This window comes from Tursiops truncatus, chromosome 1 (assembly GCF_011762595.2).
Source record: "Tursiops truncatus isolate mTurTru1 chromosome 1, mTurTru1.mat.Y, whole genome shotgun sequence".
Lineage (NCBI taxonomy): Eukaryota > Metazoa > Chordata > Mammalia > Artiodactyla > Delphinidae > Tursiops > Tursiops truncatus.
Genome location: NC_047034.1, coordinates 18,951,004 through 18,968,921, shown reverse-complemented (window position 1 = coordinate 18,968,921; position 17,918 = coordinate 18,951,004).

Here is a 17,918-nt window from a genome sequence, read left to right as displayed (position 1 = left end):
AATTCTTTTTCTAGTATTTCTCTTCCATTTAAAGAGATTCCTTAAGCCATCCTTTTCAAATTCTTAGTTTGTCTTTATCTAAGAATGCTTTGATTTCTCTTTGATTTCTGAAGGATACTTTCACTGGATATCAGATTCTGGGTTGACTTTTCTTTTCTTTCAGCACTTGAAAAATGTTACTTCTGACCTCTGTAGTTTCTGGTGAAACATTTGATGTAGTTCTAATTGTTTCTTCTTTATAGGTAGGGTGTTATGTCTCTCATACTGCCTTCAAGATATATATATTTTTTTGTCTTTAGTTTTCAAGGTTGATTATGGTATGTTTTGATATGGCTATCTTCGGATTTATCCTCTTTGGTCTTCACTGAGCTTCTCGAATTTGTAGGTTTATATCTTTTTTTCAATTGGGGATGTTTTTGACCATTATTTCTTTGAGAACTTTTTCAGCCCCCCACCCCTTCTCCTCTCCTTCCAGGTCTCTGATGACACAAATGTTAAATCTTTTGTTGTGTTCCCCTAGGTCTCCGAGGCTCTGCTCCCTTTTTTCAGTTATTATTTTCTCTTTGTTGTTCAGCTTGGGCTTATTTTTCTTTCTTCCAGTTACCAAATTCTTTTCTCTACCCCTTCCATGCTGCTTTTTAGCTCCACCACTGGGTTTCTTATTTTGGTTACTGTATTTTTCAGTTCTAAAATTTCCATTTAGTTCATTTTTTTTTTAATTCTTGTAAGATTTTCTATTTCTTTGTCAATGCTTTGTCAATGGGTATTTGGGGTATTTGGGTATTATCTTATGAGACTCAAGCTCTTACTTAAACCTTCTACTTTGGCTCACATCTTCTGGTACAGTTCTGGCAGGAAAAGGAGGACACCACCTCATTACCACCAGGTGAAAGTAAAACTCCAAGTTCCCACTCAGTCATCATTACATACTGGGGGTAAGGGGTGGGGGATTAAGTTCCTTGTTACTGCTGAACAAAGGTAGGAGTTACTTTTTCACACAGATACCAAAAGGAGATGGCCATATGTGGTGATGAACGTCCTGATCCACCAGGCCTCCTCTGATACTACTGGTGTAGATAGAAGTCTAGACTCCCCAAGTAGTGTCTACTGACACCTCAGGTGTGGAGTATGGGGGGTTGGAAAGAGTGCTCATTATCACCCTGTGGGGATGAGAGCTCCAGATCCATACTCGGATTTCTCTGACTACCCCAGTATAGGCGGGGTGCAGTACCTCATTACAGCTTCTGAAGTGTAGAAGTCTAGGCTCTCCATTTAGCCTTTAATGGTGTGCATGGAGCTGGAGTCACAGATTTTTTTCTGTGGTTTCAGCTGGAGTAGAGCAATTATTGCCAAAACTTTCTGTCTTTCTAGACTGCCCCTTTTCTGGGCCTTTGAGTAGAGAGATTAGTCTTTTGGGGGTGGATTTCTGTGTGCTCCTATTATCATTTCCAGGTTGCTGGCTTTGTTTGCGTCAAGTCTGAGATATACGAGGAAAAAATACACACACACACACACACACACACACACACACACACACGAATTCACCACTATGCCATTCCTTGAGTTCCAAGGTCCTTAGACAGTCTGCCTTCTGCTCTCCACCTTTAGAGTCTTCTTATGCTTGTGTTATATATACATCATTCAGAGGTTTTAATTATACTTAGCAGGAAGAATAGGGAAAAGTATGTTTCCTCCATTTTCCATCAAAGAAAAATTCATATTAGGTGGAAGGTTTTTTTTTTTTAAAGAAATTAATATTGTGTAAATAAGATTTATCTATAGTGGCAAAACTACTTAAATTCTGAGTATTGTAAGCTATGCCTAAATGATACCAAAATAAGCAGTCAATTGTTCTAAAAGTTCAGCTAGTCATATTTAATAATATGAAGAAATATTCACAACATATTCTTGTGTGAAAAAGTAGGCTACAAAATAGAATGTGAATCATGTTCAAGGACATAAATGTTAACACACACACAAATACATAAAGATAAACAGATATAGATAAACAGATACATGGATAGATAGGTAGATAAATAGATACAGATAGATACATAGATAGATAGATAGATAGATAGATAGATAGATAGATAGATAGATGATAGATAGATAGATAGATAGAAAAAAGTACCCAAAAAGTTGAATGAGTGAGTGGGGTGGAGAGTTATGGATTTTTTAATCTGTATCTTTCTACATTTTTAAAACCATGTAAATTAATGAGTATTACTTTTGAAATCAAAAATATCTATATTTTTTAATCCATAATTCAACTACTTTAGCTGCATAATGCTTAGGTTAAATTATAAGTCAGCTAACAAAACAATTTCACCATCCATAGAGAAACATTTATTTATAGCATTCTTAGAGCTCTTCCTGTGTTAGATGTCTTTATGAATTTAAAATAGCAAACATGGTTTGATACACAATTTAAATGCAAAGATCAACAACTTTCTTATTTTCAATAATAACCAGTTAAAAGAATTAATTTTAAAAATCTGATTCACAGTATCAATTAGAGCTATAAAATACTCAGGAAAAAATATAACAAGAAATGTGTAAGACTTAGAAATATTAAAAATAAATAAATAAAATTTACTAAAGTAAATACAAAAGACCTAAATTAATGGATGTACATATTATGTTGCTATTGATGAAGGCTCAGTATATTAAAGATGCCTATTTTGGGGGCTTCCGTGGTGGCACAGTGGCTGAGAGTTCGCCTGCCAGTGCAAGGGACATGGGTTTGAGCCCTGGTCCAGGAAGATCCCACATGCCACAGAGCAGCTAGGCTCATGTGCCACAACTACTGAGCCTGTGCTCTAGAGCCTGAGAGCCACAACTACTGAGCCGGCAAGCCTAGAGTCCGTGTTCCGCAACAAGAGAAGCCACTGCAATGAGAAGCCCGCACACTGCAATGAAGAGTAGCCCCCACTCACATCAACTAGAGAAAGCCCACGCACAGCAATGAAGACCCAATACAGCCATAAATAAATAAATAAGTAAATAAATAAATAAATAAATAAAATTTGTTAAGATAAAAAAAGATCTCTATTTTCTCCATACTAATCAATAAATTCTACATAATTCTAATTTTAAAATCTCAAGCATTTTTAGTGAGGGTGTAACTTTTGTGTTACTTCTATTTTTTTCTGAAAAATAAAAGAAATTTAATGAATATAGGCAACACAATTTTCTTTTACAAAGAATTATGAGGGGTTGCTTAGTTTACTATAAAACAAAAGGTACCATAAAGGTACTCTAATGCTTATTTAACTAATCATCTTAGAAGAAACAAATAATTCAGTGAACAAAACAAACATTCTAAAAGACAGAAATATAGTAATTTAATATATGATAAAATATTAAGTCAGGGGAAAATGTAGATTAGTACATATTGGGACATTTTAAGAAAAATAGTCTTTTGCCCTGTACACATCAGACTTCTAAGTAGGCTCCATGAATGTAAGATCTAAACAAATAAAAATTTTATTATTTTACAAGAAAATATCAAGATAATTTTATGTTCTTGGGGTAAGAAAGTCTTTTTAAAAATTGCCCAAAACTCAGTAGTTATAAAGGCAATGATTGCATTTAACTTCATAAATATTTAAAATTTCCATATGCGGAGAAACTCCAAAGGAAAGCTGAAAAAAATTTTTAAAAGGAACCAGGTGGAATTAATACACATAACAAAATAAATGTAATATTCATAAAATAAGAAAGTCCCCTACATTTAGAAAGTACAAATAGAAATATTAACAAGGCATAGAAATCACAGAAATATACATGAATAATTATACTATGAAAAGATTATCAATCTCACTTATAATAAAAGAAATGTATGTTGAAAAAAAAATGAGGTACCATTTTTCACTTAGACTGGAAAAAATGTTATAACAGTCATGGTTTGTGAGAACATCTTGAAATGGACATTTTCACACACTGTTGTTTGTAGTGAGTGTAAATAATTACAAACTTTTTAGAGGACAATTTTTTGGAATATATTAAAATTTCAAATGCTACTCGGCAACCCCACTTAAACCCATTCTATGGAAACACCAGAAAACATTTTCAAAGACATCTTCAAGGCTGTTCATTGCAACTCTATGGATAACAACAGCAACAACCAAAAAAATGCTAGCAATCAGCAACTATCTATAATGAGAGAATGGTTAAATAAATTAAGTTACCTTAAGAAATAATACGCAGCTGCCTAAAAATAAGATAGCTCCTTATACACTAACCTGTAAAGATGTTCACAGTGTAAAGTTAAGTAAAAACAGAAAGTTGCACAAAAATACAACCCTGTGCATAATCCATGGACCCTAAAGTTTTCCAGTCTCTGGGATTACTCTTCACTTTAATGTCCAAATAATCATTTTCTGCATGTTTGAAGATGTCTTGTCTTCTGTTAGATTCTCCTCCTCATGTATTTCCAAGGAATCTCTGAGGAATACTTCTGGGTCCCATGGGTCCTTCCTGGCTACCTCTTGTCACCTCAGCTGACAGTCTTGGTTTAGACCACTGCCCATCTCCCTGGAAGTCTCATCATAAATTCTTATAACTGGATCCTAAACTGAGTTCATATCTCTCTACTATTCATCTTAAACATGGTTGTTGGTCCTGCTCTAAGACTTAAGAATAAGGTGATTATAAAGTAGAAAGCAATAATTGTTAATGGCATGAATCACTTATATAGTGTACTGTCCTAACAAGAAAGGAAGGAAGGGAGGGAGAGAAGGAGGGAGAAAGAGAGAGAGAAAGAAAGAAAGAAAGAAAGAAAAGAGGAAGAAAGAAAGAAAAGGAGGAAGAAAGAAAGAAAGGGAGAAAGAGAGGGAGGGAGCAGGGAGACAGGACAATAGACGGATATAATAGTTGATGGATAGATACACAGATATATAGAGAGATTCACATAATCCTCACAACAACAGCCCTAGGAGATGAATATTATTATTAACCTCATATCACAGACTTAGAAACTGAGGCACAGAGTGATTACTTTTCTTACCCATGATCACTCAGGTCACAGGCAGTCTCCAGACTCAGATGAATATGACTGCCATGCCCCTCAGCAGCAGCTCTCAGCTTAGCCATCTCCTTCCTTAGTTCTCTGGCCTCTCTCTCTGGGACCTTGTCTTCTTCCCCATCACAATCCATCCATGCCCTACAATGACTCTCAAGTGTCATTCTCCAATGATAGAAAAAAATCCTTCCATCTCCCTAGTCAACATGACAACCTTCTCTGGAGAGATGTGACAACGCTTTACCTGATTTTGCAGTTCAGCTTCTCATCATCTCTAATTCCCCATTCCACAACAGAATGTAACCAAAGGGCCTATTGAAATGTTTTTCCTAATTGGAAAAACAGTCTAACACTATGAATTGGGTGCTCCTCTGGATAAACGTTCAACTGTTGGAGTTTTGAAAATGTAGAATCCCCTGTTTCTGGTCATCAAAGTTTCTAGAATACTGGAGTCTGGTCTCAGAACACCCCATTGCATTGATAATGAAATGAATAAATAAATTTTAAAAGATATATGTATTTCATAGGAAAGAAAAAGCCAGAACAACACAGCAATGTATTAATAATGATTAATCCCTGGTGGCTCCCATGGACCCAGGATCTCTGGTGGCTCCCACAAACCCAGGGCCACAGCTCACCCTAGACCTAGCCCCTATAACAGTTCCCACAGACCCAGTATCCCAGGCTGCTCCAATGCCAGGCCAGCCCCTGTAGCCCTAGGATTCAGACAAGCTCTTGTGGACCCAGGATCCCAGTCCATCTTAGTGCCAAGCTAACCCATGTAGAGTCATCCTCGAGGCCAGATCCAAGACCCAGACTCTCGACCTTCCCCAGCACAGAGTCAGCAATGCAGGAGCTGATACCAGACTCATGCTAGTGATCCCTGGTGCCTGGTTGCCCCCACAACAGACCCAGGATATGGGCCCACCACATGGGCACAGCACCCAGGCCCATCACCATAGACTCAAGCACAAAGCTTGACCCAGTGAACCTAGGCTCCAAACCCACTACCATAGACCCATGCTTGAGCCCAGCCCCCTGGACCCAAGCACCATACATGCCCACCTGCTGGCCCAGGCACCAGACCTATTCACTCAATAATTCCAGTAGCAAGTTTAACATCAGACACTACCAGGTGGCCCACACAGAATCTCTGGGCAGGATGACTGGTAAAGATTGTCTTTGCTAAACCCTGTCTCTAATGACTGAAAGAGATACCTATTTCCTCAGATTCATAGGCACCAATGCAGTGCCACAGGATCATGAGTAATCAAGGAAACATGACACCACCAGAGGAAACTACTAAAGCTCCAATGACTGACCCTAAAGAAATGGTGATATATGAACTATCTGACAAAGAATTCAGAATAATCCTCTCAAAGAATTTCAGTGAACTAGAAGAAAACACAGGTGGACAACTAAACAATATTGGGAAAACAATCCATGAACAAGATTAGAAATTCAACAAACAAATAGAATCCACACACAAAAAAAGAAAACATCTAGAGATTTTAAGGTTGAAGGATAGAATGAATGAACTGAAGAATTCAATAGAGAGCTTCAGCAACAGACTTGACCAAGTAGAAGAAAGAGTTGGCGACCTAGAGGACAGGTTATTTGAATTCATCCAGAAGAGCAAAAAGAAAAAATAATGAAAAAGTGAAAAATGCTTACACAATTTATGGGATACCATTAAGAGAAACAACCTGGAGTTCCAGAAGGAAAAGAAAGGTGAAAAGGGGCAAAAAGCTTATTTAAGGAAATAATAGCTGAGAACTTCCCAAATCTGGGAAGAGATTTGGAATACAAGGTCATGAAGATAATAGAACACCCCAAAATTTCAATCCAAATAATCTTCTTTAATATGCATTATAATAAAATTATTAAAAAATCAAAGACAAAGAGAGAATTTTAAAAGCAGTAAGAGAAAAAAAATCCTAATATATAAGGGAACTAACCCCCCACCAATACGTTTATCAGATTTCTCAGAAGACATTTTCCAGGCAAGGAGAGAGTAGGATGAAATATTTAAAGTGCTTAAAAAAAAAACAAAACTGCCAATCTAGAAAGCTTCCCTTTCAGAAATGAAGGAGAGATAAAAAGTTTCCCAAACAAAAGAAGAGAGAGTTCATCACCACTAGGCCTGCCTTACAAGAAATGCTGAAAGTAGTTCTTCAAGCTGAAATGAAAGTATGATAATTAGTAACATGAAAATATAAAACACGCTGGTAAAGGTAAATATATAGTAAAATTCAGAATATTCTAATACTGTAATATGGTGGTGTGTTAATTACTTAACTCTAGTATAAAGGTTAAAGGAACACAGTATTTAAAATAACTATAGCTACAATAATTTTTTAATGGATATTCAACATAAAAAGAGGTAAACTGTGATAACAAAAATATAAAATAGAGAGAGGGAGTAAAAGGGTAAAGTTTTTGTATGAGATCAAAATTAAGTTCTTATAAGCTTAAAATAGGCTACTGTATCTATAAGATATATAAGCCTCATGGTAACCACAAAGCAAAAACTTACAGTATATACACAAAAGATAAAGAAAAAGGAAACAAGGCATACCACAATGGAAAAATCATATGTTCACACAAGAAGACTGCAATAGAGAAAAAATAAAAGAAACAAGACAACTAAAGAAGGCAGAAAACAATTATTAGACATCCCTTGGTATCTGTGAAAGATTGTCTTCAGGATGCCAGCATGGATACCAAAATCCACAGATGCTCAAGTCCATTGTATAAAATGGTATAGAGTTTGCCTATAACCTATGCACATCCTCCCACATACTTTAAATCATCTGTAGATGATGTGAAATGTAAAAGACTACGTAAATAGCTGTAAGTACAATGTAAATGCTATGGAAATAGTGGCCATTACATATCAAATTCAAGTCTTGCTTTTTGAAACTTTCTTGAATTTTTTAAAAATATTTTTGATCTGTGGTTTGTTGAATCTGCAGATGTGGAACCTGCAGATATGGAGGGCTGACTGTAATAAGATGGCAATAGTCAGTCCTTATCTATCACTAGTCACTTTAAATGTAAATAAAATACATCCTCCAATCAAAAGTCATAGAGTGGCTGAATGGATAAAAAAATAAGACTCAACTACATGCTGCCTACAACAGACTCAATTCAGCTTTAAAGACACACATAGGCTCAAAGTGAAGGGACAGAAAAAGATATTCCATGCAAGTGGAAACCAAAAGAAAACAAGGGTAGCTATACTTATGTCAGATAAAATAGGCTTTAAGTCAAAAACTATAACAAGAGAAAAAGGTCACTATATATTGATAGAGCAGTCAATTCATCAAGAAGATATAACAATTTTAAATATATATGCACCCAACTTCAGAGCCCCTAAGTATATTGAGGAAATACTGACAAATCTGAGGGAAGAAAGAGACAATACAATAATAGTAGGGGACTTCAGTACCTCACTTTCAATGATGAAGAGATCATCCATACAGAAAATCAATAAGTAAACAGTGGACTTGGACTATACTTTAGACCAAATGTACCTAACAGACATATACAGAACATTCTGTACAACTACAGAATACACATTCTTCTCAAGTATACTTGAACATTCTCCAGAATAGATTGTATGTTAGATCACAATCAAGCCTTAGCAAATCTAAGAAGTTTGAAATCATGCCAAGTATCTTTTCCAACCACAATAATATAAAACTAGAAATTAATAACAGGAGGAAACTAGACAATGTACAACTAGATGGAAATTAAACAAACATGCTTCTGAATAATCAATGGTCAAAGCAAATATAAAAAGGGAAACTTTTAAAATCTCAAAACAAATAAAAATGGAAACACAACATATCAAAACTTATGGGATGAAGCAAGAGCAGTTCTAAGAGGGAAGTTTACAGTGATAAATGCCTACATTAAGAAAAAAGAAAGCTCTCAAATAAATTTTCACAACAAGGAACTAGGAAAACAATAATAAATAAAGCCCAAAGTTAGCAGAAGGAAAGATATAACAAAGATCAGAGCAGAAATAAATGAAATAGAGACCAGAAAAATAATAGAAAATATCAGTAAAATTGAGTTGATTTTTTGAAAAGATAAACAAAATTGACAATCCTTTAGCTAGACTAACAAAGAAAAAAGAGAGAAGACTCAGTAAATAAAATCAGAAATGAAAGAAGGACATTACAACTGATACTACAGAAATACAAAAAATCATAAGAGGCTGCTATGAACAATTATAAACCAACAAATTGAATAACCTAGAAAAAATGAATAAATTTCTAGAAACACACAACTTACCAAGACTGAATCATGAAGAAATAGAAAATCTAAACAGACCTATTATGAGTAAGGAGATTGAATCAGTAAACAAAACCTTCCCAACAAGGAAAAGCCCAGGACCAGATGGTTTCACTGTTAATATCTACCAAGCATTTAAAGAAGAATAAATGTCAATCCTTCTCAAACTCTTCAAAAATATTGAATACAAAGGAATACTCCCAAACTCATTTTACAAGTCCAGTATTATCCTGATACCAAACTCAGATAAGGGCACTATAAGAAAATGAAAAATATATGTTGGTATCCCTGAATATAGAAGTAAAAATTCTCAACAAAGGCTAACAAATTAAAATCAACAGAACATTAAAAGGATCATACACCATGATAACATAGGATTTATCCCTAGGATGCAAGGATGGTACAATATATACAAATCAATCAATGTGATACATCACATTGATAGAGTAAAAGATAAAAATCATATGATTATCTCAAATGAACACAGAAATATCATTTGACAAAAGACAACATCCTTTCATGATAAAAAAATTCTCAATATTTGGGGTATATAAGGAATATATCTCAAAATAATAAAGTTCATATGTGACAATCCACAGCTAATATCATACTCAATGGTGAACGATTGAAAGCTTTACCTCCAAGATCAGGAACAAGGCAAGCGTGCTCCCTATTCAGCATAGTACTGGCAGTCCTAGCCAGAGCAATTGGGCAAGAAACAGAAATAAAGGCATGTTAATCAGAAAGGAAGAAGCATAATTGCTCTATTTACAGATGATATGATCTTATATAGAAAAAATTTTAATTATTCCACTTAAAAACTATTTCTGTGAAAAATGCCATTAGAATTTTAATAGGGATTGCATTTAATCTATACATGGCTCTAGGTAGTATGGACATTTTAACACTATTTATTCTTCTGATCCATAAACATGAGATATCTTTCCATTCATTTGTGTCTTCTTCAATTTCTTTCATCAAAGTCTCATTGCTTTCAGTGTACAGATCTTTCACCTCCTTGATTAATTTATTCTTTAAGTATTTTATTGTTTTTGATGTTATTGCAAATGACATTGTTTTCTTTATTTTTTTCTGATATTTTGTGAGTGTTTGGAAATGCAACTGATTCTGTATGTTGATTTTCTATTCTTCAATCTTGAATTTGTTGATTACTATATTATTTTTTGCATTAATTATAATTACGTTCATTTAAATTTAAGTTATTTAAACTTAAATTTTATTAAATTAAATTTAAATTAAATTAAATTAAATTAAATTAAGTTAATTAAACTAACTTCACTCTAAATTAAGTACTTCACACATTTATTCTTAAATTTAAAATTTAAATGTGGGGCAACAGAATCATTCTGATCATTTATATGCAATATAATCCCAAGAAATAAAAAAAAATTAAGTGGGTAAAATCTGACTGTACTATACCAAATAGCCAGGCTTTTTTAAATTTTAATTTAACTTTTTTTCATTTTGCTCACTAAGTTTAGTATAGTATAGATTTTGCCTTAAATTTTAGGTTTTAATATCATATTTGAAACGGACTCAACTCCAAAATCCCATATATAACAAATTATCAGTTCTTGGAAAAGAAAATAATTCTTCACCCTTGGCAGTTAAAAACGCTATTTTTGGTGCTATGTTACACACCACGGGATCCAGGAGCCTCCGTCCACAGAAAGCCACATGAGCCTTTGTGTGCCTCACTCAGAAAGTAGAAGCCAGGATAAAATTCTCCAGATTGACTTTTCCCTGGCCCCTGACACTTCAGTCACTCAGCAGAAACCTTACTGATGCCATGTGCTCCAGAAAAAGGGTCTGCCAACCCCAACAAGGCAGAGAAGATCACTGAAGTGCTCAAATTCTTGGCTGGGCCTGCAGATTTAACAACCTCTTTGTAGAGGATGTTTTTATTTTTGACCCTATATCCCAGAAATTTGATTTTTTTGGAATAGAAAATATGAACGTGGGTGGGCCTACTCATTTCATTCTGTCTCTTCCTCCACACTCTCTCTCTCTCTCCCTCCCTCCACTTCCCCTCACGCCACCCCCTTGTTTCATGCTCTCCATTCTTTTTCTCCAATCATTTTCTTTTCTTTGTGGGCCTTTCTCTCCCCACATTCTCCTAGAGCCTTTCCCTCTGACTCTTTCTCTCTTTATTCCCATAAATGGTTTCCTCTATCCTAGCCCCAGCAATTGGTTGAATCACTTCATGGCAACTCCAATTCAGGCATCAAGATGACCAAAATAAACAAGCAACAGAATAGTCTTCCTAATTTTTCAAACATCTTCAGGATCAAAGGAGGCCAACTCTGGCAAAATTCATCTGTTATTTTTTAATAACTGCTTTTCAGCACCTCCCAATTCTCACAGGAATTGGCACAACAAATCCACGGTATTTCTGACAACTAAGTTGAGTCTTTGAATACAGTTTCAGCATGCTCTACACTTTTTAAAAATCTCTTTCTCCCTCCCCTTTACCTCTTGGCCAAATTATACTATAAAATTATGTTTCAAAGATTCTATTCTCATCCCTACAAGCTAGAAACAGAGAGCAAGGAATTAAGAAATAAATCTCATCCCTAATTCCAGTAGGCCCTCAGTTTGCATGTAAGGCAAAATGTAGGTTCTTCAGAGGAGAGGGCTATGGGACCACACTAGCTGCAAAAACTTAGGCAAGTTGCCCCCCTTCTTTGTGCCTTAGTTTCCTTATAGATAGTTATTAGAGCCATCCACAGTCATTACTCTTCTCTCCCCCGAGTTACATGCTAGGATTTTCCTTTTCTACTCCCTTTGAATTTAGGCATAGGCCCATGACTTGATTTGTCCAATGAAATGTTAGCAGAAATGCAATGCATCACTTTAAAAAAAACTAAGAGGCAGTTCACCAGATTGCCCTTTTCTTCTCCAGAGATCACAGAAATGTATTTTAAGGTGGAATCTCTGTCAGCCTGGGTCCGTATATGATTTCAATGAGTCTAGCCCCCTCTGCCCCACCCACATAGAACATAACCCATTATAGCATATACATTTTAAGCCACTGAGATTGGAGAGTTGTTTGTTACATGTTATTACCTAACTCATCCCCTCTGATACATTCAGAAGATCAAATGGAATGACTCACACACAATACGTGGATGTAATAAGTGCCCAGTGACTGTTGGTTATCATTACTTCTATGAGATGCCTCAGGCAAACTGAATAGATTATTAGAAGCAGACCAATGGCCATGTCTTACAGCTAACTTTGAACAGTAACAACAGATGTGTAAGGAAACACCACTTAGAATCACTCACTGGAAAATATTCCTGCTTTCCCCATCCCTATCTCCTCACCAACAATAAATTATAATTTCATGCACATTCTGGCCTGCCTATGCAACTCACGCTCCTAACAGAAATACCTTCCTCTACTTCTTCACCCTCCTGGGATGTCTTCCCAGACCAATCCTGACTCATGCAGATTATCCCATATTATACAGCAAACCACTCTTTCAAATGCATATGTCCATAGTATGCACTGTATGCATATCCACTTAGGTTTACCAAAAAATGTCTTTAGTTCATTTCACAATTGTTCAGTTTCCTTAAAAGAATAGGAACCATGTCTTCTGTTTCTCTGATGCAGTTTCTCTGTTTCTTTTGCAGTTTCCATATTTCTTTTGCAGTTTCCATATTTCTCATAACACACTTTCACAGCACAGCCACCTCTCCCTGCAAGAATTTGTCATGTAGACAGGTCCCTGTGAGTATTTCCTGTCAAAAAAAAAATAACTGAGCTTTCTCAGAGCAGGGAAAATGTAGCTATGGGACAAGGCATGACTCAGTAGCTTCCCATAAATCATTTGTTTGTCTGTCTATTTGAGTCAGCAAACCAGCTCTCAACAACCCACTGAAGAGTGGATCAGAACAGAATGGACAACAGGAATCCAATGATAACTGCCGACCTTGACTTCAGTCTCAGACTTCTCCTTTCTCCGTTCAACAGGCAACATGCTTTGTTTGTATTTGACAGCTCAGTGGTGGCTAAGCATGTGGGGCATAGCATCTCTTTCACTTCCACATTGCCTAGTTTCCCAGAAACTAGACTTAGAACACTAAGCCACAACAAAGAGATGCCCATTTGGCAAACTGACCCCCTTTATTACCACAGGAGCTTCTGTATTTTCAAACTGGTTGGCAATACCTGAGAGGAAAGAAGCTATTTCAGACTGTCAGCTTTCAGCCTTGAGATAATCCCCTCTTGGACATGCATGCTCATGGGGGATACAAGTAAACTAGAAACATAAGAGCCATAGGCAGCCTCAACCTCACATGAATCCATCCTTCATCATGTGCCCTCATAAATAAAGTACTTACAGGAGATCCACTGCCTCCCTTCTTTGGTGAGGCCCCTTCTCCAAATAACCTCCACACTTCCCTTTCTGGTTAATGAAGAGAATTGATCATGTGAAGAATCACCCTCCAAGTGATCAAGTGAATGAACTCTACATGTGTACTGTTATTTTAAGAGATACAGACAGGAAGATAGACATGCTTTCACACTGTCTGTCCATGTAACATTGAAGGTAGCTTTCTTATATCAATGAAACAACTTACCCCTGCAAGTCAACCTACTGATAAGTAAATACTTCCTATTTTATTACTAAGTAAAAATGGTACACAGTAATAAAAAAATACTGTACAATAGTCACACCTATCAGATCTTTAGATTTCACCTCCTTATACACTCCTTCAGCCACTCTATCTAAAATAATGTCCCCTTCCACATTACTTTCTGCACCCTAACACTACTTTTTTACAGAATTTATCAATAACTGAAATTATTTTCTCTTTTGGTTTATTTGTTTATTACTTTTTCCCATCATTGGAATATTAGCTCCATAGGCAGGAATTTTGCCTGGAACAGTCCTGGCATGTAACAGATGTTCCTTAAATGTTAGCAATTTTAGATAGACAGCGAGAGATGCTTACATACACATAGAAAATTCCCAATTGGTAAGGAGAAAACTATTAACATGATTATCTTTGGGGAATTGACCTAAGAAGTCCAAAAATGAGAAAGATGACCTTCACTTATCATTTTACAACTCTTTGTATTATTTGGATTTTTACCATGAAAATGTATTTTTTTCATAATAAAAACATTTAAAAATAAAATTAAATATTTGACGATATAAAAATTTTTAATTTTACATGGCAAAAAAAATCATACACAAAATCAAAAGACAAATAATGGATTAGGAGGAAAACTAATTTCAGCACAGAGACAAGATAATATAATTCCTAATATATAAGAAATGCCTAAAAATTAATTGGAGAAAGATGTCAATGGAAAAATGGGTAAAGAATATGAATAGGCAATTCAGAGAAATGAATTTCCAAAAATGAAAATATATTCAACTACATGTACATAAAGATATTTTTTAATGTTAACGGTAGCCCAGCTTTTTTTTTGTTTTAAATGTTGAGCCTTCTTTTTTAATTAATTTATTTTTATTTTTGGCTGTGTTGGGTCTTCGTTTCTGTGCAAGGGCTTTCTCTAGTTGTGGCAAGTGGGGGCCGCTCTTCATCGCAGTGCGCGGGCCTCTCACTGTCGTGACGTCTCTTGTTGTGGAGCACAGGCTCCAGACGCACAGGCTCAGTAGTTGTGGCTCATGGGCCCAGTTGCTCTGAGGCATGTGGTATCTTCCCAGACCAGGGCTCCAACCCGTGTCTCCTGCATTAGCAGGCAGATTCTCAACCACTGCACCACCAGGGAATACCCTAGCCCAGCTCTTAATGACAAATAAATAAATAAATAAATGGAAAAAAAAATTATCAACAGAGGACTTGATCAAATTTCATATATTCTCACAATGGAAAAATTTTAAGATATTAAAAAGGAGTATAATCTTTATTGACTAGAGAACTGTCCATGATATTATGTGAGAAACGAAATTATAGAGTAATATAACTAGGGTAATTAATGATTCTACTTTTCTTCAAAAACTTTGTACATATTGGTTGTATATATATACATGGATCTTCCTCATCTTATGATGGGGTTACATCCTGATAAACCTAGGTTGAAAATGCCCTTAGTCAAAAATGCATTTTATACACCTAATCTACCATGCTTCATAGCTTAGCCTAGCCTAACTTAAATGTGCTCAGAACACTTACATTAGCCTACAGTTACACAAAATCATCTAACACAAAGCTTATTTTATAATAAAGTGTTTTGTATCTCACGTAATTTATTGAATACTGTAGTAAAAGTGAAAAACAGAATGGTTGTATGGGTACAGATGGCTGTAAGTGTATAGCTTATTCACCCTTGTGGTCACATGGCTGACTGAGAGCTATAGTTTGATGCAGCTGCCCAGATAACCAGAGAGTATCGTACTGCATACCACTAGCCCTAGAAAAGATCAAAATTCAAAAAACACAGTTTCTACAGAAGGTGTATATCGCTTTCGCACCATCTTAAAGACAAATAAATCATAAGTCAGGGATACATACACACACACACATAGACATATGTTTGTGTGTCTGCATAAGTATAGAGAAAAATGGAAAATAATATGCTGTTAACATTGAGACCTCAGACTAGCAGGCCCTATTTGGGAGTAGAGAAGAAAAAAATTTTTGTTTTACCTCGTTGAGTGATTTAACCTATTAAAATGAGTAAAATTAATTTCCTAATTGAAAAAATTAATAAGGAAAAACCAAAATTACTTACAAAGGAAACAAATAGGCTTTCCCATTAACTGCAAAATCCTTGAACCTAGCTCCATGCCTTGAGTTTCCCTCATCAGGAAAAGCCAGCCCTATCATGGACCTGGTTGTTCCTTAGGAAGAAAGATTTCTTTTGCCCAAGACTTACCTAGTCCTATTCACACTGAGTAATCCTGTAGTGACACTCTGAGGCGTCAGGCTCTGACCTTCACATCAACTCACATCCCCTGGAGGCAGCAGCAGGGCCCACACCAAACCCAGAGCAGGAGGGAGATGTAATTATGTACTGGTCTTCTTAGGTTATCCCGGTTTCCAGGCTTACATTGGGTGCATACCCTCCATTAAACCCCAACCTTGTGGAAAACCTCTCCTGGGAACCCCAGGTCTTCCAGGTATGAAGTTCCAAGTACAAAAATCTGAGTTGAGCCAAGGACTCCAATCCAGAACTGCATCTGACCACCCCTGAACTCTCTCTCAATCTCCCAACCCCTCTGACTCTTTCTCCTCTTCATTCATCATCACTCCAGAATCTCTCCAGTCAGGAAATTTAATTGGTGGCTTCTTTTTTCTCAGGAAAGATCTTCTCCAGAACGTAGCTCCCTGAACCCTACTCCTCCCATCCCCAGGGGTCAGAGAAAGCCAAAAAGAAAGAAGAAATCCACATTTGAGATGAAATGATGATTTATGAAGGACAGATGAGGAAAGTTGGGGAGAGGTTTTGCTTACATAGATTTGAAGGCCCCAGAGAAGTGCAAAGTATTTTATGTCCCTACGAGTTTGTTAATTTGATTCATCACCCAGAAGGAGAATTACTAGATAAAATAAAGGACACTAAGTTATATTTAAATCAAATAGACAATGAATGATTGTTTTAGTATAAGTATGTCCCAAAGATTGCATGGGTCCTGTACTTTTATTTACTAAATCTGGCAACTCTACCCAGAAGGGAACTGTTTATCCTCTCACTCCTATTCTCGGGGATATCTTCATTTTCTATATCAATATTCTTCATTCACAAATGACTCAAGCATTAACCACAGCTCCACTCCCTCTTATTTCTCAGAAACTTAGAAATCTTCACTCAATAACAGGAAAATCTGGTCTAGTTTCCTTCCTAAGTAATGTTCTATCAGGAGTACAAGAAGGTTGCCTTGCTCAGATTACCTGATGACAAGACAACCAGCTAATTTATAGACCATTTCTTCTCAGCAACATGGGCGAGAATTTATTTAGAGTTGGTGTTGTAAAAAGAAAACCTCTTCCTAATCCTGAGGAACACTTACAGGAAGTGGTAATTGGCAATGATGGGGTTTATTTGATGCCTATAAAGAGCTTAGTTAGATCATTTAGATGTCAAAGAAGTGTGTAAGACCTATACTGGCCAGAAGCCAACTGAGATGTGCTTGATCATCTCACATAATGTGAAGACACCCTCGGTCCATCATCAGGAACACATACCAAGAGGAATTTTCTAGCAGTGGTGGTGCATTGCAATGAGTCATCCCCCCTCTCTTGTTGGATCTTACCATGACCAACAACACAATTCTAAGACTGGAAGCTGGGACTAAAGCAACTGCCTTTGTGTAAACCTTGCAGACGCTCAAGAGAAAGGCCTGATTCTGAGATTTAACAAGCTAAGTGAACCGGCTGCCACTTGGACCACATGAATTATCTAATTAATGTCTTCCTTCAGTCCAGTGGACCTTGTTGATTTGTTGATATCTGTTAATAAACTATATTCCTTTGATTTAAAAAGAAAATTAATAAAAGTATTATTTGAAGGAGGGAGAAGAATAGGTATGAGATGGAAAAATGGAGGGTAGAAGAGGAAAAAAAACAACAGATGTAAAAATTAAACCTCA